At 52.0% G+C, this 25,857-nt stretch overlaps 1 protein-coding gene across 3 annotated transcripts in view; it reads left to right on the top strand.

The window, feature by feature from the left end:
- Ell (elongation factor for RNA polymerase II) overlaps nt 1–25,857 on the top strand; it is a 43,867-nt gene that overhangs the window by 3,079 nt on the left and 14,931 nt on the right. The window lies entirely within an intron of this gene.

Genomic DNA, 25,857 nt, shown 5'->3' with positions numbered 1-25,857 from the left:
CCCTGTCAGCATAGGGCTGGCCTATGGGCCCAGAGGCAGAGATAAGCCCCTCATGTTACACTTGATGTTCTAGAATCCTTAAGAGTTGGCAGAGATAGGCAAGTGAGATCCACCAGGGTAGATGTCAGTAAGGTGTGAAGTAGGGGCTGTGATAGTCAAATAGGGCTTAGAAGGGTATTAGAGGCCCTGCTCACTGTGCTTCGCCATGGGGAAAGCTGAGTATGGGACAGAAGGAGCCCCAGTTAAGCCTGCACCTTCCTGGCATGGCTCCCTGTCCATGGGAATTCCAGCCTTTTTGGAATTACAGAACGCTACCTTGGATAGAGTGGGACAGGGTTCCCACTTTGTTCTGAGGAAGATTTTGGGACTTGAAGTATGTCATTAACTTCTTTGTCCCAGGGTTCCTCTCAGTGCCCAGGGGACTCAGGCCAGTCTGCCAGTGCTCCTAGAGCAGACTCAGTGACTGAGTGACCCTCCCACCTTACTGTCATGTCTATGGTGTACCCTGTTTTTAGAGAAAGCTGGAGTGTGACAGGATCACCTCCTCTTGTGCCCTGCTTGCCCTGTGCCAACCATCCCATTCAGCCCCATCAGGGAGCAGTGCTCAGTCTTCAGGTGAGGTCACGGGTGGTGGCTCTAGAGGCTGAGTCACCTCTCAGGATCTCTAAGCAGGGAGGAGGCTCAGGAGCCAGGCATCAAGGCCTCAGAAGGGCTGTGGCTCTGCTAGGCAGGGTGGAGCATGCTGGTGTGGGCATCAGGAGCATGGTGGCCTTGTGTCTTTGGCCTGCTAGGGCATGGATTCCCCATGTGTGTCGAAAGGTAGGTGCTGGATGGTGCTGAGGCTGAGTCCTGCTGAGGACTAGAGCAAGAGGGAAGCAGCCTGGAGCTGGAGTCTTTGGGGGGGAGGTGGAGGGAGTGGGGGTGTAATGGGTGTGTGTGCTGAGGACCTGGGTCCTCCCTGGCCACTGTGACCCTTGACTGTGTTTCCGGTTGCCTGACTGTGGCCACAGTGACTGTGTGTAAACACCAGGCACTCAGAACCCACCCCTCTGTTGACTCATCTGCAGGCCAGAGTTCATCACCCTGCAAGCAGTTTTGACAGCACACTGGATTGTGACATCCTGGTGGCCTTGAGGGAGGGACTGCCCTGCATGGAAAACATGGCTACTTTTCCCTACTCAATCTGCTAGTTCCTAGGCCTAAGCTGGACTCCAGGAGACCCCAGGATGGGGCTAGCAGGTGGTTCTGCTGGTTGACCTGGGTAGATTTATGTCAGTTCTGCAGCCCCATGGGTGACCTCACACTAGGTGGATATTTTGTCTGTTTTCATCTTCTTAAACAGGTGTCATGTAACACAGTCTGGCCCTCTCTGCTTCCCAAGTGACTGGGTGACAGGTGTTTGCCACACACCCAGTTGTGTCACTTTTCAATAAAAAGAGAAGCTGGTGTCCAAATAGGCCATCCTGAGGAGACTGTCCCACACTCATTGTCACAGCCTTGTGCTCTAATGACATCCTGGAGGCAGGAGCCTCCCTGGCCAAGAGATCATGCAGCTCCCTGCTGAGGGTGGGCGCTGGCATCCAAGTGATCCAGTCCCTAGATGTCCGTTAGCAGTACATGGAAGCCTGTCTCATTTTTACTGTGTGAACAACTAGCATGGAGGGGAAGCCCACAGAAAACAGCTGTGACTGTCCCTGCAGCCTGTAGGGCATGCCCATCTTCTCCCACCTCCCAACCCCCTAGATAGGGTTTCTCTGTGTAGCCATGTCTGTCCTGGAACTTGATCTGTAGACCAGGCTGGCCACAGAGATTCGCCTGCCTCTGCCTCCTATGTGCTGGGATTAAAGGGCTACACCATCCCCACCACATACTCTTTTTTTTTACATTTCAATCCCAGTTCCCACCTCTCTAATCTCCTTTGCTCTCCCCTCCCCCCATCCCACCTCCCATCTGCTCCTCAGAAAGGGTAAAGCTTCCCCTAGGATAGCAACTAAGTCTGTCCCATCACCTTGTTGAGGCAGGACCAAGCTCCACCACCAATGCCTAGGCTGAGCAAGGTATCTCTCCATAGAGAATGGGATCCACTAAGTCAGTTTATGCATTAGAGTTAGATCTTGGACCCACACTGCCCGTGGCCTTATACACTGCCCAAGCCTCACCATGGTCACCTGTATTCAGGGGTCTTAGTTCAATCCTATGCCAGTTCCCCACTTGACAGTGCAGAGTCAGTGATAGCTCTGGTCAGCTGATTCTGTGGGTTTCTCCATCATGGTCTTGACTCCTTTGTTCATATTATTGTTCTTCCCTCACTTCGATTGTATTCCAGGAGGTTGGCCCAATGGTTAGTTGTGGATTTCTGCGTCTGCTTCCATCTGTTTCTGGAAGAGGTTCTAGTTTCTCAGGGGTTGTGGATTGTAGGCTGGTTATACTTTGCTTTATGTCTGATATCTACTTATAAGTGAGTACATACTACATTTGTCTTTCTGGGTCTGGGTTACCTCACTCAGGATGGTTTTTTCTAGTTCTGCCCATTTGCTTGCAAATTTAAAGTTGTCATTGTTTCTTACAACTGCCTAGTACTCTATTGTGTAAATGTACCACATTTTCTTTATCCATTCTTTGGTTGAGGGGCATCTAGGCGGTTTCCAAGTTGTGGCTATTACGGATATTGTTGCTATGAACATAGTTGAGCAAATGTCCATAGTTGAGCAAGTGTGCCTCCTTTGAGTTGATGGACAGATACACATGGGGTTTTGTTTCTTTCTGCCCTGGTCATAGACAGTTTATTGTCCCTTAAACCTTAAAGCCTATGTGGTTGGCTACCACTGAGCTGTACCTCAGCCCAAGCATTCCTGGTTGGTCTGTCTGTTTTTAATTTTTATTTTGTGTGAATGGCTGTTCCTATCTATGTACCACTTTCATGCCTGGTGCCAGATGAGGGCATCAGATCCCCTGAAATTGGAGTTACAGATGGTTGTGGGCCACTGTGTGGGGTGCTGGGCCTGAACCTGAATCCTCTGCAAGAGCAACTGGTGCTCTGGGCTGCTGAGCTTTCTGTTTCTTGTTTGTAGCTCTGGGGATGGAGCCCAACACTAGAGTGTACTGGGTAGACAGTGACCTCCCCCTGCACCTCCCACACTGTAAGTGACAGGGCTCCCTGTCGCTTGGTCAGACATGTATGCCAGGTATGGGGACCCTGGGGATGCCTGCTGTGGGAACCTTGAGTAGCGGCAGCACTGTTGTGCTTTCCTAGTGCACACCAGTGTTTTGGGGGAGGTCCATGAAGTCAGAGGCCTGTGATCTTTTGAGGAGGAGGCTTAGTGCTAGGTGTTGCTGGTGTGGCCCTCAGGAGAGGTGTGCTGATCAGAGATTGCCAAGCTGGAGGCAGAGAGGCCCGGAGGAGGCCATGGGCAGAAGCTCCAGGGCCTGGGTTGGGGCAGTGCCCCAGGGGCAGGACAAGTGCATGAGGCCTGTCTGAGAAGGTGGGCATCTCATTTAGAGCTAGGCTGGCTCCACCTCTTAGGTGCTGGGATGACTGGTATAACAACTGCCTTTTCTTTACGTCCTCCCTCCCTCCCTCCCTTCTCTCTCTCCTTCCTTCCTTTTTCTTTTCTCTCCTTATCCCTGTGTTTCTCTCTTAGCCACTTTCATTCTTCCTCTTTTTATGGAAATGGAACCCCAGGGCCTGGCCGTGTGTGTGTGTGTGTGTGTGTGTGTGTGTGTGTGTGTGTGTGTGTGTGTGTGTGTGTGTGTATGTGTATGTGTATGTGTATGTGTGTGTACATGTGTGCTGTGGTTTGTGTGTGTGCAGGACACAAACAAGTGTCAGAGGACAACTTGTAGGAGTTGATTTTTCTACTTCCACCACACAGGTCCTGGGAATTGAACTCAGGGTGATGGGTGCTATTACCCACAGTCATCTGGTGAGCACTATATATGCAGTTTGAAGGTGGTTTGAATGGGTGTGGCATTTTCCAAGTAGCCTGTTGGTCCTGGTTCTTAAGTGACTCAGCATCAGATGTCAAGGTCAGCATATTGCATTGGTGTTGACTGGCCCAGTGGGAGGGGCTGGGGCTGGGGGTAGAGACTTCCATCACCTGGGCAAGTTTGACTGGAAATGCAGAGAAGGCAGCTGCAAAACCTCAGTGTCTCTTGGACCACACCTCTAGCTGTATGTGGCAGCAGGCATTGTGGCAGCCCACCTAGGATTCTTGAGAGGTGTCGATGCAGTTCCTGGAGGTCTAGTAGCCCTTCTGGTCATCTTTTGCAAGCAGGACCAAGCTCAGGACCAAGTGCTCTCTTTCTCCCCCCTTCCCCTTTTCCCTTCTCCTTCCCTCCCCCTCTCTCTCCCTGTCCTGGATCCCACTCTTTAGACCAAACTGGCCTTGAACTCACAGAGATCTGCCTGCCTCTGCCTCTTGAATGCTGGGATTAAAGGAGTGCATCATTGCTACCCAGGTAGGGATGCCACTCTTGATATGTTCTGCTGAATTCTTCCACAGTGACTGTCCTACATGCTTGGAAAGGGTGTAACAAAGCCATGTCTCCCTCAAAAAGCCAAGGGACAGTCACTGGTTCTGGTTCTTCAAGGCCACTATGCCACCCAGTGACCTTGGTGTCTGTGGGGGCATCAGGATGGTGCATGTCTTATTTTAGTGAAGACATGACCCTACTCTTACTAGCACTTTGCCCTCTGAAAGCTGGGTGGCCAGTGCTGTGCCTTCCATGCCCATGCCACAGATCACTCAGTCAGCAGGATGGTGGGTTTCCTTGGGTGCCTGCATGGCTCCCTCTGGGCAGGCTACAGGTCATAAGAAATGACCAGAAACTTTTGAGAAGCCCTGTGTTGTTTTCATAGTGTGCACCATCACTCCCCCCTGGGCATGTGAAAATCTTTAGTTGCTATCTCCTGGCCATCTTGCTGCTTTTTATTTGTTTGTGTTTTGAGAAAGGGGCTCTCTACAAAGCCCAGGCTGCCCTAGAACTCATTATTAGACCAGGATAGCCTTGAACTCATAGAGAACCCCTTGCCTTTGTCTCCTGAGTGCTGGAAATGCTCCACCACACTCGGCCCAGGCTAGCCTCAGACGTGCATGTACTCCTTTCACCCCAGTGTTGGGGTGACATTGGGATGACTATCCCTGCAGTTTTTCCTTTAGAGTTATCTTTATTGTGGTATTTTTGATACAGAGTTTCTGTGTGTAGCCCTGGCTGTCCTGGAACTCACGATGTAGATCCACTGGAGTCTCTCTTCCCACCTTCATGTAGATCTAGAAGCAGACCCCAATCGTCAGGCTTGAAGGCAAGCGTCTTTACCATGGATGTGGGTTGTGCCACGTGAGAGGAAGGTCCACTTGGCCTCACTGGCTTAGTGAGGTGGTGTTACCACTGCCCATTGCTGGAAAGGCTTCCAAGCCAGCACCCTTGGGATGCAGGATAAGGAGGCTTGGGAGAGCCTTGGTGGCCCTTAAGCCACAGAGGGGAAGGAGGAGCTTAGTCCTCACAGTTCCTCAGCCTTATAGCAGCAGGGCTCCATCTTCTGATTGGCCACAGGCCCTGGCAAGTATCCCCTGCTTGAATGCAGATTCAGCTGTCCTAGCCCCCTTGACTACAGTTTGGCAGTGGCCTCAGGCATGGTGCTGGCCTTGCCTAGCACTGTGAAAGAGAAAAGGTGGCCTATGGGGAACTTAGGTTTCTCCTGGCTGGAGCAGCCCCAAGGCCATGAAGCCAGGAGTTGCCCTCTGGGGGTGTTTGGGGGTGTTGAGCAGGTGGGCAGCCTTGGCTCTCAGGCCTTCTTGCCTCCTTGCCTGTGTGTCATCCTTCCCCCTTGTTCCCACTCCTAGACTGGTCTCATGTTGCTGGCTGCAGGTGAGTGGGAAGGAGGGGAGGAATGAGAGTTTCTGGGATCACATTTGTGGGCTGTTGGGAGAAGCCCTAGCCTCCAGCAGGGGTATATGTGTACGCAGGTGCACATGGGTGGTGTGGGTGCCCTGTCCTGCCCTGCAAACACCAGGTCAGGCCCCTCCGTTCAGGAGCTGATCTGAGCTGAGTCCTTGTCACCTGCCTTTCCTAGTGAATGCCAACCTTTAGGCCTAGGTAACTCGGGGCCTCGTTGCCTTCTCCCAACTGGTTTGGAGGGAGGCACTTTTTCTCTCTGTCTCTCTCTCTTGTGTCCCTCACTTCTCTCACACTGTTTGTTTGTTTGTTTGTTTTTTGAAATAGGGTCTTTCTATGTCGTCTTGACTGTCCTGGAACTTTGTGCATAGACCAGGCTGGCCTCGAGCTCCCAGAGATCTGCTGCCTCTGCTCCCTGGGTGCTTGGTTAGAGGCATGTGCTCCACCACAACTGGCTCTCACTAGTTTATTAGCATGGGTCTGTGGGACAGGGAACACATATGAAGGCCAGAGGACGGCATTATGAGTTGCTTCTTTCCTTCTGTCTTCATGTGGGGGTTCACAGGTCACCAGGACTGCAAAGCAAGTGACTATCTTCTGAGCTGACTCTGTGGCTCCCTCTCTCTGGGCTTTTTTTTTTTTTTTTTTTTTTTTTTTTTTTTTTTTTGAGAGACAAGGTTCTCTGTGTAGCTCTGGCTGTCCTGGAACTCACTTTGTAGACCAGGCTGACCTCAAACTCAAGAGATCTGCCTGCCTCTACTTCTCTCGGGTTTTTTTTTTTTTTTATGTAGCCCAGGCTGCCCCAAAACTTGAGGTCCCCCTGCCACAGTGGTAGGTCACAGCTGTGCTACCTCCACCCCCACCCCAGCTCCTTCCTTCTTGTTCTTAAACAGTGGTTTTTCAAGGAAAGTACGCTTCCTGGTGTGGACCTCGTGGTCCACCACATCCGGATGTGTCTTCAGACCCTGCAAGGCTCTGAGATGATGATGGCCTTGTTACATCCACAGTCAGTCCTGAGGCTAGAAGGTGGACCCCAGCTATCTCCGGTTCTCAGCTTCAGAGGGCTTGTCCCCAGAACCCTGATTGTCCAGGACTGTGTCCTTCTGTGGACTGCCCTGTTTTCTAGAGGGTCCTTACAGCCTCTGCTCTCACAGGCGGGAGGAGGGAACTTAGCCCCTGGTCTCTTGCCTCCCCACTCCAGCCCAGTAGCTTGTGCTTCTTTAAGGGGAGGTTTAGTGGTCTGCAGGATGACTGTCCTGCATTGGAGCTTAGCAGACTGGGACAGCTGGGGTGAGTGTATGTCTGTAAGAGGGGAACTCCAGAAGACTCCTGGGGAGGGGTCTGCTCAGGGCTCCTGCCAGTGTGTACTCATGTCTCCAGGTGACCGGCACTCAAAAGTGTTGTGACTGGTGGAGACCTCCCTGGGAGGTGTCTGAGGGCAGGGGCAAACTGCAGCTAGAAGAATGTGTTCCTTTCCTGTGGCTCTATTTTTGGAGTTGGCATGAGGCACCCACTGCTTGTTCTAGGGAAATGTGCTTGGCTCAGGGGACATTTGAGATGGGGAAGGGACAGTGGGGGCTTGTGCCAGCCTGCCCCAGGATCCCAGCTTCCTTAGAGGAAGGTAGGGACCCCAGGTCAGGGGCCTTCAACCGCCCCCCCCCCCCACACACACATAAGGCTTCTCTGTTGGTGGCTGTACATGGGTCGTAAAGCCAGCTGTGCTGGGGATTGGGGTCTTGCCCTCTCGGTTGTCCCGCCCTCTCCCTTTGTCACAGCTCTTTCCTCAGGGAAGATGCCCTGTTTTCTGTCAGCTATGAAGGCCAGGCTCCATCCCCAGAGCAGGGGTCTCCAAATCCAGAGCCTGGTATGATTGACAGGTGGAGACAGCTCCTGTCTTCATGGGGACTGCCCAGAGTCCTGGCTTTGATGACTCTCTGCCCCAGGACCCCACATATTTCCTCCCTCTCTTTTCCTTCCCATTCTCCCCTCTATGTGAGTACATTGAAAACCTAGCTACCTTATGAGGTCAGTGAGGATGGCTGTGATCTCCTGACACTAAGAAGCTCAGGAGAGCTGCAGGTGTGCCTTCCTCTGCCATACCTCTCACCAACGAGGTGGCTACAGCTAGGAGCCTGAGGGCATTCACAGGTGACCAGAGGGTTCCAATAGCAGCATCTGGTTCCCAGCCACCTGCAGGCCAGGTACTTTATCTAAGGTGTGGCCACACCAGGGGAGCAGCCTGGCATGGGCCCCAGCCCCTCAGTCCCAATGCTGGGGTCACCACGCGTCGGCTTTGGACATCTAGAAGCTGAAGGGTGAGTTGGTGGGAACATAGCTGAGTTGCTGAGGGACCTTTGTGAAGTGGGGTAGAAATCATGTCTGTAGCTCTCCTAGGCCATAGCCCTGACCTAACCTGTGTGACTGTCCCTCTGCTTGTGCTTGACAGGCACCCAGGGGCACCCAGGTGGCTTTGCTTTGAAGCCCAGGTCCCTGGCCTTACTTGGGAGGCAGATGGACACCATGGCTGACTTGAGACAGAGGTGATAAGGGGGTGTGTTGCTGGCAAGGCTGCACTGTCTAGACCAGAGGCATGGCCATCACATGGTTCAGCAGCCTCCAGAGTCCCTCTGTCCTGTGACAACTCTGTCCCTTAGCCACTTGTGGTCAAGCAGGAGGCCAAAATGACGTATGCTAGCAAAGGTGACAAGGATGTCATAGTGCCCATTGGGACTGCCCACAAGCTTGCTCTACTGTTCTCAGAATGAGCATCTGAATACAGGAAAAGCCCTATGATAGGAGGGCAGAGTAGTAGCTCAAGGGCCAGGTCAGTACTGACCTGTTCCTGGGCCCTGTGTTACCTAGACACACATGGAACATTTGATGGGAAGTGTTTCGTGCTTAAAATGAAACACTAAAAGGCACAGACGTCACCACACTCATAGCCTGGGATAGCCCGGGAGAGTCAGTGGCACTGCCCTCTGCTTCCAGCTGGAAGATGGCTCAAACCTTTATTCCTCGAAGAGGCAGAGCACTCTCTGATTTCAAGGCAGCCTGGTCTATATAATGAGTTCCAGGCCAGGCAGGGCTGCATAGTGAGCTGCTGTCTCTGAAAATGTGTATATATTTATATAGTGGGGTGGGGCACAAGCCACAGTATCTCTGCAGGGCTATGGAGTCCCTTCCACCTTTGCGTGAGGTCTGGGGGCTGAACGTAGGTTCTGGCTTGTGTAGTACTTTACAAGTGCGAGCGTCTCTTGGACCTCTTTTGTTAGTTTTTTTTTGAGATAAGGTCTCATTTTGCTTCCCAGGCTGCAATTTGTGGGATCCTTGTGCCTCAGTCTGCCCTGTGCTGGGATCCCATGTATGTACCACCACACACAGTGGACGGTGGACAGGTGTCCTTTGGCCTAGGTTAGGCTTTCCCTTTGGGGTTGGAGAAGTTCCTGAGTGGGAAGCAGGCTGCTGTTACCACCATGGATGTGACCACCTAAACTGTCCCTTCTCCCTGTGGGTGTATCCCCTGGTTCCTCCTTCGCCAGACACCGAGTGGAGTCTGTCCTGGCTCTACTTTGTCCCCAGTGGCCTCTGGGCATTCCTCACTCATGCTGGCTGCATGTGTTTTTCCCACAGGCATTGCTCCTGGCTGAGGTCACCCCCTCCACCTTGCTTCTGTTCTGGGTGGTGTCATGGCTGCTATTCTGGAAAGCTGACTCTGCCTGCCTGTGCTGGACAAGTGGACCTTCTTGCTCTTGAGTTTGGCTACTTGGTGTGCAGACTGTTAGGATGTGCAGAGCTGACAGCAGAGGGGCCTGTGCCTGCTGCCCTCCCCCTGAGCTCTGTCCCAGACATGTACCCATCATCTTCAGTCTGGGTCAGAGTCTGAGTAGCTTCCCTGATAGCTGGGTGATTTCTAGGTCATGAGACAGTTTTGGGAAAGCCAGACCACTCTTGCTTTCTTTGTTTGGGCCTGTCTCATCATTGGCTCAACAGGGTTTTTTAGTTTGCCCAACACTTTTCCTCCTGGCCCTTGTCCCTTTGGTCACACTATGACCATGGCTGGAGAGCAGTATGGACGACACATGGAATATTTTTGTTGTTGGGTTTTCTTTTTTAAATTTATTTTTATTTTATATGCATTGGTGTTTTGCCTGCATGTATGTCTGGATGAAGTTGTTGAATCCCCTGGAACTGGAGTTGCAGACAATTATGAGCTACTATGTGGGTGCTGGGAATTGAACCTAGGTCCTCTGGAAGAATAGACAGTACTCTTTTTTTTTTTTTTAAGATTTTATTTATTAATGTATACAACATTCTGCTTCCATGTATATCTGCACACCAGAAGAAGGCATCAGGTCTCATAACGGATGGTTGTGAGCCACCATGTGGTTGCTGGGAATTGAACTCAGGACCTTTGGAAGAGCAGTCGGTGCTCTTAACCTCTGAGCCATCTCTCCAGCACTCTTGTTTATTTGAGACAGGGTTTCTCTGCATGGCTTTGATTGTCCTTGAACTCACTGTGGAGATCAGCAGGCTGGCCTTGAACTCACAGAGATCTACCTGCTTCTGCCTTCCAAGTGCTGTACACATAGGATTCTGAGGCTGCAGGAGGCAAGCCTGTCACTAATGTCCCATGCCATTTTGTGGTTTCTCTTCCTGACTTGGGCTATCTACAGGGCTGGCCTAGCTCCCTTTATCAAATTAGAGGTCTTGATTTGTTTGAGGATTTTTAAAGGGGCATTCAGTAAAACAAGGCAGGAACTGAAGGGAGCTAAGAACTGTGTGTGTTATGTGTGTGTGTGCACATGTTTGTGTGTGTGCCTGTGTGTGCTGCCATATATGTTTTGTTTTATGTGCAGCTGGGGCTGTTACACATACTGTTTCCACGAGTTAGATTTCTACCTCCCTATGACAAAGCCCAGAGAAGCTGAGGGTCTTACTGAGGTCACACAACTTAAAACTGGCTTGCCCATACTGGGCTGCAACATTCTAAGCTCAGCTGTTTCCAGGGTCCATGTGTCATTTCTACTTTGCAAGGTTGAGTGAGGCAGGGCTCCTCCTATATGTGCTCCTTGTTCTCCTGCAGTTCCTCCCTGCTGGGTGAAGGATGCAGCTAGCCCCGGAACACCTGGACAGGGACTGCTTGGTTGCCCCTGAGTTTCCAGTCCTGGTCTTAGCCACTTGGTGCCCAAGGTGAGGAGAGAAGCTCTGCCCCATTAGAGCTGGTTGAATCCCATCCTGGTCCTGGCTGGCTCCGCCTTCCCCATAGAGGTTCTCACAGCACCCAGAGTCTACACACCCCGAACCTCATCCCAGAGAAACTTCTGAGAGAAGGAACAGAGGACACATGGGTTTTTATGGAGAATTAAGGGCGGTATTTATTTACTTAAAGGCAGTCTGATAAAGGCCAGGCTTGCCTTGGACTCTGTAGCTAAGCATGACCTCAAGTTCTTGATCTTCCGTCTGAGCCCCTGAGTACTGAATGAGGGGTGTGTGATCTCTCTTGTTTGTGTGGTGCTGGAAACCAGGGCCATAGACATACTTGGTGAGCCTTCTACCCACCAAGCTGCAGTCTCAGCCCCACCCCCAACACTCACAGCAACAGAGAGTGGACTGTTAGAGACATCTTTCTTTTACCTGCACAGCACCTCAACCTGTCACAGTGTAAGCCCTGTGTTCACATGGCACTGTATCAGTGTCCAGTTCACAGTATCGTTCTGTCAACAACAAAACCCCTGCCATTTTGACTTTCTCTTGAGGGAATAACAGCCAGCACAGTAGGGAACCCTGAAAGCAGGAGGCAGTGGACCTGGCAGCAGGTCACATGATGGCAGTAGACAGGAAGCAGGGCTGGCCTATACCCCTCAGTATCTGTCCTCAGAGACCCACCTCCTCCACCCCACCCCAAAACACACACAGAAAACAATGTCCCTGGCTGGGAAGAAAATGCCCAGCATGAGCCTGTGGGAGCCATTCACATTCACACAATGATCCAGGGGTGAGCTCACAGACCCGATGCCTACAGTTGCAAAGGTTTCAACATTGTTTAAAAGTTCAGAGTCTGCTAAGTCTCTGAAGTCCAAAACCAGTTACAGATGTGGTAGCCATGCCTGTTGTTCTGGAAGATTCAGAGTTCAAGGTCATCCTCAGCTCTATAGTGACTCTGGCCTACATGAGACCTTGCTTCACAAAAACAAAAACCCTTGATGTCACATGCTCCTGACATACAGTGACATAGAGAAAACTCTCCCAAAAGAGAGATAGGCATGGCTAAAACCCAGGAAGGCATGGGAAACTGGAGTTTCTGGGTGGATGCCTGGAGCTCACAGTGGTGCCCTTTGGGCTCTGAAGGCTTGGGCAGCCCCATGGCCTATGGCAAGTGGAACCTTTCTTTTGGACCCGCTCTTCTCTGTGCCTATAGCTTTTCCATGCTGGACATCTGTATGAGTTTGCTTTCTTTTGCTTTGATAAAACACTGACCAAAAGGAACTTGCAGAGGAAAAGGGTGTATTCCAACTTACAGTTGTAATCCATTATCAAGGGAAGTCAGGGCAGGAACTCAAGACAGGAGCTGAAACAGAGGCCATGGAGGAATGCTGCTCACTGGCTTGCTCAGTCTGCTTTCTTATACAGTCCAAGACCACCTGCTGGCACTGCCCACATGAATCATTAAGGAAGAAAATGCCATGCCTCCAGACTTGCCTACAGGACAGTCTGATGGAGGTGACTCCTCATATGACACTCCCTTTTACAGGACAGTCTGATGGAGGTAACTCCTTATATGATACTCCCTTTTTCCAGATAACTCTAGCCTGGGTCAAGTTGACAAAAGACCCTTAACCAGCACAGTGTCCCATGCTCCTGGCCCTCCTGGCACCCCAGCTTCACCTTCCCAGCTCTGTACCTCATGGGGCCTCCATACAGCATGCAGCCTGGGAATACATTACCTAACTCACATACTTTTCTTTTAGAACCTTAGTCTGAGTCTTCATGGCCCAACTACTGTTGCATCCTACTTGCCTGTGGAACCAGTACCACAGGGCCCTTGGAACTGTGCCTCTGTGGCCTTTGCATGCTCAGCTGAACCCAGAGGACATGTCCCCAGGCAGCCATATCACAGCAGCGCATCCTTGCAGACTGTCTCTCAAAGGAATGTTTTCCAAACGGGTTTTCTGTGTCCTCCCAGGGGTCACTGAGGGGTGAGGGCTGACCTGCAAGGGACTTACTTTGCTGTTGTGATGGAGCTGAGTACATGCCAGGTGCTCATTGAGCTCTGAGCATTTACAGCCCCTCTGTGCTCTGTGCAAAGCCACCTGTCCACTTTAAGTTTGCTCTTTACTGCTCCATACTGTACATTGTACATACTGTACAGGAGCATTTTCCTGCTCCATCCTCTGCTCTCTCCTTGTAGTCTAAGAGCAGTGAGGAATGACTACCCTGAAGCCTGGTGTTTTGCTCTCGAAATTTCCTCTGCCAGTTTTTTCTGTTTGGTTGTTTTCTGAGTTAGGGTCTCACTGTACAGCTCTGGTTGGTATAGAGCTTACTATGCAGACCAGGCTGGGATTAAAGGCTACACTGCCATGCCCAGCTTGTTTTAGGTGCACTTTCCCTAAAGGCCTGGGTACAGGCAGGATGCAGCCAGATTCATTGCCGGAGCACCGCATGAACAGGCGGTGGTAACTGCACTCTGCTCTCTGGTCTAGCCTTCACTCAGGCTTCTCACGGCAGGCACACTCCTGGGCCAGCCACTGCAGTCGTTAACTCTTCTGTTACTGAGGCAGGACACTGGACAGGAACTCAACAGTGCTGTTTTGGCTACAGTGATTTGGCATGTGGTGGCAGGAGCTGTGGCTGGCCACACTGTATCAATGGATAGAAAACACAGCTCAGGTACAAATGGGGCTGGTCTACAGAAAAGCCTGCCCCCTAGTTTTCCCCTTCCCCAGCTAGCTCTACCCTTAGTGACACAGTGACACCAGCTGGGACAGGGTGTTAAAACACTGAGCCTGAGGACCCATCACATCCAAACAAACAAGACCATGTGCTGTTGAGTGCAGAGTCCTGAAGCCACCAGTACAGTGGCGCAGAGTTCTGGGACCCGACCCTGAGCATCACCTCTCCTCTTCCTTCATGCAGCCCTCACTCACTGGAGCAGCTGGTTACTTTTGAAACAGGCCCATATAGCCCAGACTGGTCCTGAACTCTGTTCTGTGGAGGGTGCCTGAGCTTCTATCTACCTCATCCTGAGTGCTGGAGTGACAGTTGTGTGCCTTCACCTCTGGCTTGTCCTTTTTTGCTTTCGGTTTTTTTTTTTAATGTGTGCGTGCGTGCGTGCGTGCGTGCATGCCCTGAGTTTGCATCTGTGCACCATGTGTTTGGTATCCTCAGAGCTCAGAAGAGGGGCCAGGGACCCTGGAACTAGAGTTACAAATGGTTGGTGCCTCCATGTGGGTACTGGGAACATAACCTGAGTGTTCTGCAAGAGCAGTAAATGCTTTAACCCTAACCTACCTCTCCAGCCTCTTGTTTTGCCTGCCTGCCTGCCTGCCTGCCCGCCCGCCTGCCCGCCCTCCCTCCCTCCTTCCTTCCTTCCTTTTTTAAAGATTTATTATGTATACACTGTTCTGCATGCATGTATGCCTGCACACCAGAAGAGGGCACCAGATCTTGTTATAGATGGTTGTGAGCCACCATGTGGTTGCTGGGAAATGAACTCAGGACCTGTGGAAGACCAGCCTGTGCTCTTAACCACTGAGCCATCTCTTCAGCCCTCCCCCTACCCCCCCCCTTTTTTTTTTTGAGACAGGGTTTTTCTGTATAGCCTTGGCCGTCTTGGAAATTACTCTGTAGACCAGGCTGGCCTCGAACTCACAGATATCCACCTGCCTCTGCCTCCCAAGTGGGATTACATGCTGGGATTACAGGCATGCACAATAACTGCCTGGTATTGTTTTGGTATTTTTGATACAGAGTCTTACTTTGTAGCCCAGGCTGGCCTGCCCCTTCTATGTACTGGGAATAATGGGTGTGTGTCATTATGGTCAGCCTACCCTGTTGTATTATTATACAGTTTATTCCTCTGCCCCATAACTCCCTCCCCAACCCACATACCCAAGGACATCTTTGTTTTTCCACTTTTTTGTTTGTTTGTTTTATTTTCAAGGCAGGGTTTCTCTGTGGCTTTGGAGGCTGTCCTGGCATGCACTCTGGAGACCAGGCTGGGCTCGAACTCATAGGGATCCGCCTGCCTCTGCCTCTGCCTCTGCCTCTGCCTCTGCCTCTGCCTCTGCCTCTGCCTCTGCCTCTGCCTCTGCCTCTTGAGTGCTGGGATTAAAGGCATACACCACCACCACCCGACTGTTTTTCCACTTTTTTTTGACACGTCTTTAATCCCAGCACTCAAGATGTTTGAGACCCACTTGGACAGCATTGCACAGTGAGCACTGTCTTGGAACAGAACAGAGGAGGACACCTTTTATGGGCATCCTCCATCCTGCAGAGGCAGGCACTCTCACTGTGTGTTAGCCCACCAGCTCCAAGCACATTATCCTGTCTGAGCCCTTCTGGACAGAGGAGTGCTGGGGTTATAGATGCCTGTGTCTGTGTGTTCCTCTGGTCCATTGCTTTTGTTTTGCTGAGGCAGGGTCAGAGCTGCCCTCTAACTTGCCTTGAGTTCCTGATCCTCCTGTCTCTGCCTCCTGAGTGGCGGGACTTTAGGTGTGTGCCACCATGCATCATGGGACTGCTACAGTGCTTCTTTGTGTGGATGTCTGAACTCAGGGCAGTGGGGGGAGTGAGCTTTGGGGATCTCAAGGTGGCATCTGCCATTTGTCTTAATGAGATGTTACCTGTAGCAGTGGCTGTGCCACATTCACATGATGGTGCTGAGAGTTCCCTGTCACCACATCCTCACTGCCACTTGGCAGTGTCAGTAGCTTTTGGCCATTATCTCATAGTTATGCTGACTTCTCACCATCATGGGCAGAAATGTGATGTCTCAGACTACAGTGAGAGTCCACCTTTTGCCTGCTGGCACCTGGGCTGCCCTAATGGTCAAGGGCACAGTGTTCAGAAAAGCTGCTTCCTAACCTTGACCTCAAGCCAGGAAGATGGCTATTGCCACAGGAAGGAGGAAGTGTGCCTGGCTGCTGCAGGTCCTGCTGTTCTGAGCCCCCTGAAGGGTGCTGCTGCCCTGCTGAACTGTGTTCCAAGACAGTGCCCAATAGACTTCGCTATCTGCCCTGCCTTTTGTCCTCACCCTTGGCAGCTCCTCCCACTCAGTTCTCCCTTGAGGATCCTGTGACACCAAGGCATCTGCCTATGGGACAGGTGCCAGGCTCATGGGGACCATCCTGGAACTAGTGTCCTTACAAGGTCCTGCCCTCCCTGGTGGACAGTGTGTGTCAGGATCTGCTCCATAGCTAGAATGGCTGACAAGTATCAGTTAGAGATAGCTAAGCCAGAGGTTCAGTGCAGTGGGCCTCTCCTTTCTGTCTTAGTACTAGTGAACAGTGGGGACTCAGGCCAGTGTGGACTCAGGCCAGTCCTGGATTCCAGAGCTTGTGGTTACCTCCTTCAGAGACCCCTGAGTGTCTCTGGGTGGTGTACCAGAGGCCAGCTGTTCCCAGATTAGGAAAGCAAATAGGTGTGCCTGTGCACACATGTGTACATGTGCACTCATGTGTAGAGTGTGGGTGGGAGGGCAATAGGTGTTCTGATGGCAGCTTTGTGTCTGAGGTGGTCTCTTAAACACTCCTGGGGGGGGGGGCTGTTCTCTGAGAACCAGCAGGTTACCGGACTGTGTCCTCCTGATGCAGCTGTACCTCAGCTGTACCTGGTCAGAAGACACCAGGGCTGTATGTGTGATCAATGTCATTGTATGCCTTTGTTTAGCCAGACCTAAGGGTCCCCATGGTAGACGGTTAGCTCAGGGATCAACAATGTTAGGATGGGCTTCTGGCACTGTGCCCACCATACCTGCTGTCCATGGGATACTGTGATGGGACAAAGTTGTCAGCAAGCTAGGAGTCAGCCAGGTAGGTAGATGGCTGCAAGGGACAATATAAACAGGGACATGGGCGTCACAACCGTGTGTAAGAGCATTTCACAGAGCACCAGGATGGGCACCTCAGGGCTTCAAGGCCAGGCTGGCCCCTGTCCAGGCATTTGGGCTGAGATGACAAATGTCCTGGAGAGGTTTCCTTCTGAGGACACCTGGGAAACTGTTGGGGGAGGCTGGGGCTTGGTTGGTGGCACCAGAGTCTGAGATCTGAGGTCATGGGGGCTTGAGGCCGACAGGCATGTATTCCCTCAGTCTCCTCAGTAACTTGACCTGATAAAACTGTTGAGAAAATCCCCGAAAGTGCCTGTTTCCTGGGAGGTCAGCACTGCTGCAGAGAGCTTCTTCACAGAGGAGCCCACTGCCTCCACCTCACACTTATCCTGTCACCTTAAAGATCAGCCCGTTTTTTACTCAAGGCAAATGATACATGGCTGCAAAGAGAGCTGAGGAGTCCAGCCAGCAGTCCTCCCAGCCATCCCCATGGCTAGCCACCACAGACAGCTTTGCAAGTGCTGGTGACACAGGGACAATCACCATAGTGGCACCCGATAACTGTGTCTTAGCAGAGAACCTGCCTTTCTTCATGTTTGAATTGGGCCTGCATGTCCTAGCTGGCTTTGGATCAGATCATAGCCTGCATTGTGAGAGCCAGTGGGTGTAGCTACCTGAGCATCTCTGTTCCCTCTCTGAGCTCCCACACCCACTCCAAGCATGACCTGTCACAGTGTTTCTGGCACTCAGGCTTCTCTGTGGACCCCACTGTGACAGCTACCTGAATAGCTGGGGGGACAACGGGACCTGAGTGACTCCCGGGACACTGTATGTGGTTCTCTGTGCTGGGGTCAGCCATCTTCCTGAAGAACTTCTGCACAGACTGACCAGAGATCGGGGTGTGTCACCCAGAGACAGGACACATGGGGTACACGCAGCCTAGGACAGCCCCTCTGATACAGTCGCTCTCCCACTGATGTCATGCAAGGGAGAGAGGCAGCAGTGACTGGAGGTGAGCCTGTCAGACAGCACAGGCCCACAAGTCTGAGCAGGTGACTCGACCTCGAAGACCTTGCCACTGGGGTAGACACCAGTGCCTGCCATTGTGTCCATTGTGTCTATAGGTGGTCTGTTTAAGCTTGCATTTGAGGAGGGGTAGAAGCAGAAGGACGAAGTAATGTGGGGCCTTGGGTTGGGAAGAAAGTTCTGAAGTTCCATGCAGGTCATGAGTGGAGTTGAGTTGCAGCACCCAGGTGAGATCAAATGGCGTGGTGGCCAGGCTGGGTTTGTTCAGGAACAACAGAACTCGCTGTCCTGTGAGGCTGGGTCCCCACACCCTCATCCAGCCCATGTCTTCTCTGTTCTTCTCCTGTGGTCAAGATTGGGGGTGGGCCTTTCAATTTAAGGGGTTGCAAAGTGCCTTGATTGTGGCTGCTGATTTGGTTGTGGTTTCCTCAGCTCATTCGGCAGCTCAGAGACTGCCCCTACAGTCTACAGGAGTGGTGCAGGAGAGGCAGGGCCCCTTGGGTGAAACAGTCCACTGTCTGATCTACATGTTTAGCAACATCTTTGGAGGCAGAGCTGGGTAGTGTCCTCCTCACTGCGACATCATTGGGGTCAGTGGGCAAGGAAATGTGGCTGCCTGAGAAAGCTGTTCTTCAGGCTGGCACAAGTACTGCAGGGAGTTGGGTTATTGGGAGACAGTTATAAAACATTGCTTTTCAGTCGTGTGGTGGTGCATGCAGATGGATCTCTGTGAGTTCAAGGACAGCTGGTCTACATAGTGAGTTCCAGGACAGCCAGGGCCACACAGTGAGACACTATCTCAAAACAAAACAAAACAACAGCAACAACAAAAAATGAGGACTCGAGGAGAGATGGCTCAGCATTTAAGTCCTCTTCCAGAGGACCCAGGTTCAATTCCCAGAGCCCACATGGGGCAAACACCAATTCACTAAAAATTTTTTTTTTAATTAAAAAAAATGAACAAACTAAACAATAGCAACAAAACACTAATAAAACATAGCTTTTCAAAAAGAGTAGGTTTTGTTGTGTTTGTTGTTTTAAAGACAACTGGGAATGGTGGCACATGTCTGTCACCTCAGGGAGGTGGGGGCAGGTGAGTCAAGAGCTCAAGGCCAGCCTGGACTACATTAGTCCTTCTTTAGAATCTCAAGACATCCAGATAACTGTGCCTTAGAGCCAAAGGGTAGGCCCCAGGCTCACCTGGACAGTGGGCATAACTCTTGAGTTCTTCATGCTGCCCTTAGTGCCCCCAAAGCAAATGCCCCTTCCTGACAGTAAAGGTTTTGTGTGTAGTGTGTGTAAAGACGACAGGAGGTAGTGGGAACACTCATCCTGGCAGGTGGAGCTGACGCAGGAGGTCAAGGGTGTAGTCCTACCGTGGTTAAGTAGCAAAACTCTTGACTTTGGGGGAACCGGGATTGGAATGTAAAAAATAAATTTGAAAGAAAAAAAAAGGCACTGCTAAGCGTGGTGGTGTACACCTTTAATCCCAGCACTCAGAGAAATACAGTCTCAACAAAAGGGAAATTAAAATCTAGTGTCCCTGTAGGAGGTAGACAAGAAGAGGGAGTGGCAGAGATGAAAGTGACAGTTGCAGGGAAGGATGCTAGGTGGGGTTGCCTCTGTTTCACCCCATGACACTGACCTACGCCAGACAGGTTTTGGTGTTTGGAGTTTCCAGGTCAGAGGCAGCTGTGTAACCCCAATGGACACTTCAGAAAAGACTTCGTTCACATGGACAGAAAATGAGTTAGAGGGGACTTGACAGCAGGGCTGGGCTCTAGGTAGGCAGCACGCAGCAGCCACAGTGCTCCGGCTCCACTGCCCAGGTAGGGCTGCAGGAGGGTGGTAGTCCTGCTGGGTTGTGTCTTCAGTTACAGCTTTGAGAGTGTGGCTCAAAGAAACAGGCAGATCTCTGAGTTCCAGGACAGCCTGGTCTACAGAGTGAATTCCAGGACATCCAGGGTTACACAGAGAAACCTATCTGGAAAAACAAACAACAGAAGATTCTCCCTTGAGATGTTACATTGTAAGGGGTCTGAACTGCTCAGATGACAGTGAGAGCTACAGCTGTGGGCCTGCTTTCCAAGCTCCAGTCATTCACATGGAGGCACCATTCCCAGAAGGGTCTACAGCCTTGGTGACCACACTCATCCTGCCAGAAAGCCCAGGGAGAGTTTCTTAGAGGCAGTTCTCAGCAGGCTGGGCTTTACTGGAAAGGGGAAGCTGCCAGGAGGTCTCTGGCTAGGGCTCAGCCACTGTAGCTCCCTCCTGCCTGCATGCCTCTGAAAGGACAGCCTATGGCCTGGTGCTCCGAGGGGTCCTGGAAGAAGGGATCCATACCCTCCTTTCCCTGGTGTTCTGTTCTGGATGGGGAGTAGGATGTAGAGGGAGTGGGGACACACTGCTCAGCAAGGTTGAGATAAACTGATGTGCCTGGCTCCAGGAAAGGGCACAGCATGCTCTGCTACCGTCACCCAGCCTTGTCTGGCTCTAGATCTGATCAGTACATCACATATCTGCTCTTTGCAGCCTTGGGACCAGTGTCTCAGACACAGCCCTGCTCTTCTAGACTCGGGGTGCTGCCACAACATAACTGTCCAGTTGGAGCCATGTCTCCATAGCCACCAAGTTGAATTGGGGTATATATGCCTTTCAAATACATGACAACTTTTTAAATGGGGGGGTACAAGACCAGGATTTTCTGTGTAGCCCTGGCTGTCCTGGAACTTGCTCTCTTGACTGGGCTGGCCTCAAACTCAGAGATCTGCCTGCCTCTGCCTCCCAAGTGCTTGGTTTAAAGGTGTGTGCCACCACTACCCTGCTGTTTATTTTATTTTTGTGTGTGGATGTATGTTGTGTGTGTTTAGGTGCCTGTGGAGGGTTCAGGTTCCTTGGAGCTACAGACATTGGTAGCTGCCCTGTGTGGGTGCTGAGAACCAAACGCCATCCAAGAAAGACCAGTAAATGCTCTCAATCAGGGAGCCAGCTCCTAGCCCCTTGTTTTTTCTTTCCCTTAGAACAATGTGTATGGGTGCTTTTGCATGCATGTCGGTCTGTATGTCTGCACCATATGCATGTCTGGTTCGGGCAAGGACCAAAAAAGGGTGTTGGATCCCCTGGAACTGGAGTTAAAAACAAAGCTGTGAACTGCCACGTGGGTGTTGGGATTGAACCCTGGTCCTCAGGAAGAGTAACCAGTGCTATTAATCGCTGAGCCATTTCTCAGCTCACCCCCCCCCCATTTGCTTTTGAGGCAGTTTTATGTATCCCAGACTGGCTTCTAACTCACTAGATAGGCAAGGATAACGTGGCCTCTTTGCCTCCGCCTCTCAAATGCTGGGATTACAGGCGTGCACTACCATACATAGTTTATGGGGTGCTGGGGATTGAACCCAGGGTCTCGTGCACGCTAGGTGAGCCTCTATCAGTTGAGCCCCAGCCCCTTGCCTGTCTTTCCCCCTCACCCCCACCCCCTTTCTTTTTGAATCAGTGCCTCTCCTGTGGTCTATACTGACTTTTCTGTGGCAGCCACCAGGAAGCCTGGGCATTAACACTCTTTCCTTTTGCTCAGTGAAAGGGTCCCAGTCTGAGTTCCCTAAAATTCCCAAGGTGGGTGAAGACACTAGCCCTTCAGTGCTGAATCTGATATCAGCCGATCCTGGGCCACACTTCTGTAAACTGTCCCCTGCCTCAGAGCTTGCATAAACACTTCCTGTTGCCTCATCTAAGCTGTCCTCTGGAGATGAAGAGAGGACTCCAGGCTCTATGCCCTGGTGTTTGCCTTTGTGTGGGGTGCAGGGGATGGGGTGGGGAGGTTGGTGTAGGGGTGTTCCCAATACATTGACCTGTCCCAGGAATGGGTCAGTGCTGAGGGCATCCATGTCACTGCCCCACAGCCTCTTCAGTGTGAGTGCTGGTGCTGCCAACCAGATACAGTGGCCCTGCCAGTACTCTGGCTCACAGCTGTGTCCTCTGCCAGACGCTTGGCTTCAGCAAGCTTCAGGAGTGACACCTGTCCCCAAAGAGTATGGCTATTGCTGCTGCCTGCCCACAGCACATGGTCAGGCTTCTTAACCCTAGGGGTGGTGATGTGACCCCCTTAGCCACCATCACCCCTAAGACCACGAGTGACCTTCCACATGCACTAGGGGCCAACTAGAAGTTGCTGAGAACTGAGGAAGTGTCACACTTGCTGTCATCTGGCCCGTAGGTGGCACTATAAACTATGGGACCCTGAAGCCAGATGGACTGCAGCAGGGCAGGTAGCAGACAGCCAACTGTCTTATGCTCCCCCATCACCGTTCACTCACACAGGGCAGGAGCCTGGAGCAGGAGCTGATGCTGAGGCCATGGAGGGTGCTGCTTACTGGCTTGCTCCTTATGCTCAGCCAGCTTTCTTACACAACCCAGGACCACAAGCCCAGGGATGGAACTACACACAATAAGCTAGACCCAAGTATTTCCTTGCCTCCCTCAGTGGGTCACAAGCCAGGGGAGACCCATGAGGTGGTCCACCTGCACACAGCGAGCACCCAGGCAGCATGGTAGGTACCAAGCACAGGACACTCAGTGTAAGTGAGCAGGCAGATGAACAGAAAGGCTGCCCTGTTGGGCCCCAGCATGCCTCCCACTGGCAACTACGCAGACAGGACAGCACACCCAGCCCTGGTTACCAGCAGGTCCACAGCCAAAGAATGGGATGGGTCCTCGGGTGGTGGCTCTCTTAGCTCACCTCACCTGGACATAATTTGTGTGGCCAATTTGTGCTTCTAATGGGGCCAGTGAGTGACTGAAAGTGGCCACATGAGAGAGGCAAGGAAATAGTGTGGCCACCAAATGTGGGGGGAGTGGAGAAGAGGGGAGGGGACATCCATCGTGGGAATCTCAGGTTTACCCCATGGTCACCTGTAAAGGCCTCTCTCTGAGTCTAGCATGCAGACATCCTGCCAGGAGTCCTGTGCCCCTTCAGAGTGGTGCTAAGAGATGCATTAGTGGAGGGAGGGGCCAGCAGTGACAACCACAACACTCTGCCTTAGGGTGGCAAGACTGTGCTGCTTCTTGTTAAGGTTTGGTGTGAGGCTAGGTCTCATGTACCCCAGGCTCGCCTCAAACCAGCTGGGGATGACCTTGAACTCTGACCTTCTGCCTTTGCCTCTCAAGTGCTGGGTTCACAGGTGTGCACCACCATGCCTAACTCCAGGTTACTTCTTTCTCAAGCCTGAAATAGCCATTGGCACTACATAGCCTTCCTGAGCTACAGGATTGTGGTCCAGTACAGAGCCCCCAAGCCCTGCCATTCACAGCCTTGGACTTCTGCCACCAATTAGCGCCTATCGCTCACTGACCAGATTGGTCTAGGGTTGGTGCTGGAGCTGCCTAGACACTCAGCAGCCTGAATCCAAGAGGGCGGAGGGTCCTTCTACAGGGTCTAAACCTGGCTGAAAGGGTGGGGCTTCATCCCAGAAGGTTCTTGTATATACTAGGGGTGTGTGTGTGTGTGTGTGTGTGTGTGTGTGTGTGTGTGTGTGTGTGTGTGTGTGTGTGTTGGGGGTGCATTAGATGAAACCAGAGGGTTGCCAGGGTGGGTGTGGTAGGAGTAGGTAGTTTAGAGCACAGGACATCTTTGAAGAACCCGAACCCTTAGGTCTCTCAAGGTCTTTGAGTGTGTGCTGTGAACAGCTTGGATGTGAGGCACCTGCTGTCCTTCACATGGCCTGGCTTCATTGTCCTAGGACACAGGAGCCAAGGATGACAGCCACAGCCAGCCAGGCTATGAGGTTCCTCCACAAGACTCTTGGCAGGCACTATGCACCCTGTTCACCTCTCCCCAATACTGACTCACCCAGTGGGCCTCTAACTGTCAGGCGAATGGGCCAAGGCTGTGGTGAATAGCTGTGGTCCTGCCACAGTTGTTGTAGAACACTGAGCAACACCCCTCCTGATGTGGCTTTATTAATCTTTCTTCCGGTGGGTTCACTGTGACCTTGTGACAGGTATGGGTCACGGCACTCTGTCCAGAGGCTGTTGGCTTTTGAGGCCAGGTCTTGCCCTGCAACCCAGGCTGACCTGGGGCTTACTATGCTCCTGCTTCAGTCTTCCACTGCTGTTGCACAGCTTGTTTGTCTTTGTGGCCCAGTGGGAGCTGTAATCAGACGACCAGGGTCTGGGTAGGTCATTTAGGTAGCTGCCGAGTAAGGTCTTTTAAGTGAATGCTTGTTCACAGGAAGGGCCCAGCCTCTGTGGCTGGGAACCAGGTTACATGAGGACAGCCACTTGAGGTCAGCCTTCCCAGGTCTGAGGAAGAACTGAGTGAGCTCCTGGGCATCTCTGTTCCCATCCTCTGTGAAAGCTGTAGGATCATGAGCAGCCGGGGACTCTTTAGAGCAAGCAAAGTGCCAGCGTGGCCATAAGGCCACTCTCAAAGCTGGCCCCTTGGGCTGCCAACCCCAAGACTCCAAGCACGTTGTGGAGGATGTGCTCTTTCTTGCTGTGTCCTTGTCCTGGCCCTCAGAAGTCTGGTGGCCTGTTGAATCGCCATGTTCTGCTTCTGTACTAGCCTCTGAAGAGCTTGCCCTGGGGGTGGGGGTGGGCCACGCTGCACCTGCTGTTCCTCCTGAGCACCTTCTAGGCCTCAGGCCCAGTGCCACTCAGACCCAGTAACTGACGTTCAGCTGGCAGGGCCACCTGCCCTATCTGTCGCCTTTGCGCTGAGTGGCTCTTTAAAAGTTTTCCTCTTTCAAAGGCTTCCTTTTTAACCTGTCTTTCCATTTATGGTAAGATATGGCCCCAATGACCGTCCAAGCATGTGTACCAGTCCTGAAAAAAGAAGGTGGCAGGATAATGAATGGGGCTTCTCTGTGCTCTTTGACCCCCTAGTCTACAGAGACACCCACAGTGGGAGGGAGGGAGGCAGTGCCCAGAGGTGGCTCCCATACAAGTATCTGGTGGTGAGGGGTTTTGGTTTTTGACTTTTTTAGTCAGGATCTCATGCAGCCCAGGCTGACCTTAAGCTTTCTATATAGCCAAAGATGACTCCAGGATGGGCTCTGGTTCATGCTCCTGTGAGCTGGGATTCACTCACACAGCATGTGGCCATGAACCCCAAAAGTGTGTCTTTGACTGTAAATTCTTTTGTTCTTGGTGTGGCATAGCAAAGTGTGCCCAGCACCACACAAGACCAAACCACACTACCACACTGTACAGCGTGTGCACTTGTGTGTGTGGTTCTGCCCTGTGCAAGGGTGTGGGTTGTCACACTACTGTCATGTGTTGTGTCTGTCTGTCTTAAGGGCATTCCAGAAAGTATACCTGTCATTGCCCCTGAGGACATCCACCACTGGGTAGGAGATTGGGTTGTGGTGTGGCGAAGTGGCCTTCATATATGCTTCCTCTCGTATGTGGTCCTTGTGTGAAAGAAGGTGGATGCTGGGTGTTCTGTGACATGGCTGAGCAGCTAGACTGGTTGTTAGGGGCTGAGCCTGTGGAACATGTCTGCTGGGATGTGATGACGACGGGTCTCTGGAGAACAAAGAGAGTCCAAGGAAAGAAAGGGTCTCTGCAGATACCTTGGGGGCCACAGGCCACCTCACTGTGTGCCACCTGCCCCTTGGCCGACTGATCCTACCATGCCAGCTGGTGGTACTGATTCTGGCTCTGGCCCAGTGTGTGTGGTCCCCATCCCCCCCCCCCCCAGGCCTGCCCTGCACGTGGGGACAGGGGGATTGGCATTACAGCTGTACATCAACTCCGTGTCTAGGGGAGAAATGGAGGGGGCAGGAGGCTATAGACAGCATCCCTGAGAGAAGGTTGCCTGGACCCAGTGGGCTCAGGAGCAGATTGGAGGCCCAGGGATATGGTCAGCCTGCTCTGGGCTGAAGCCCTTC

This window comes from Cricetulus griseus, assembly GCF_003668045.3.
Source record: "Cricetulus griseus strain 17A/GY chromosome 1 unlocalized genomic scaffold, alternate assembly CriGri-PICRH-1.0 chr1_0, whole genome shotgun sequence".
NCBI classification, from domain to species: Eukaryota; Metazoa; Chordata; class Mammalia; order Rodentia; family Cricetidae; genus Cricetulus; species Cricetulus griseus.
Note: the sequence above shows the minus strand (reverse complement) of the source record. Positions and strands in the feature narration are given on the sequence as shown.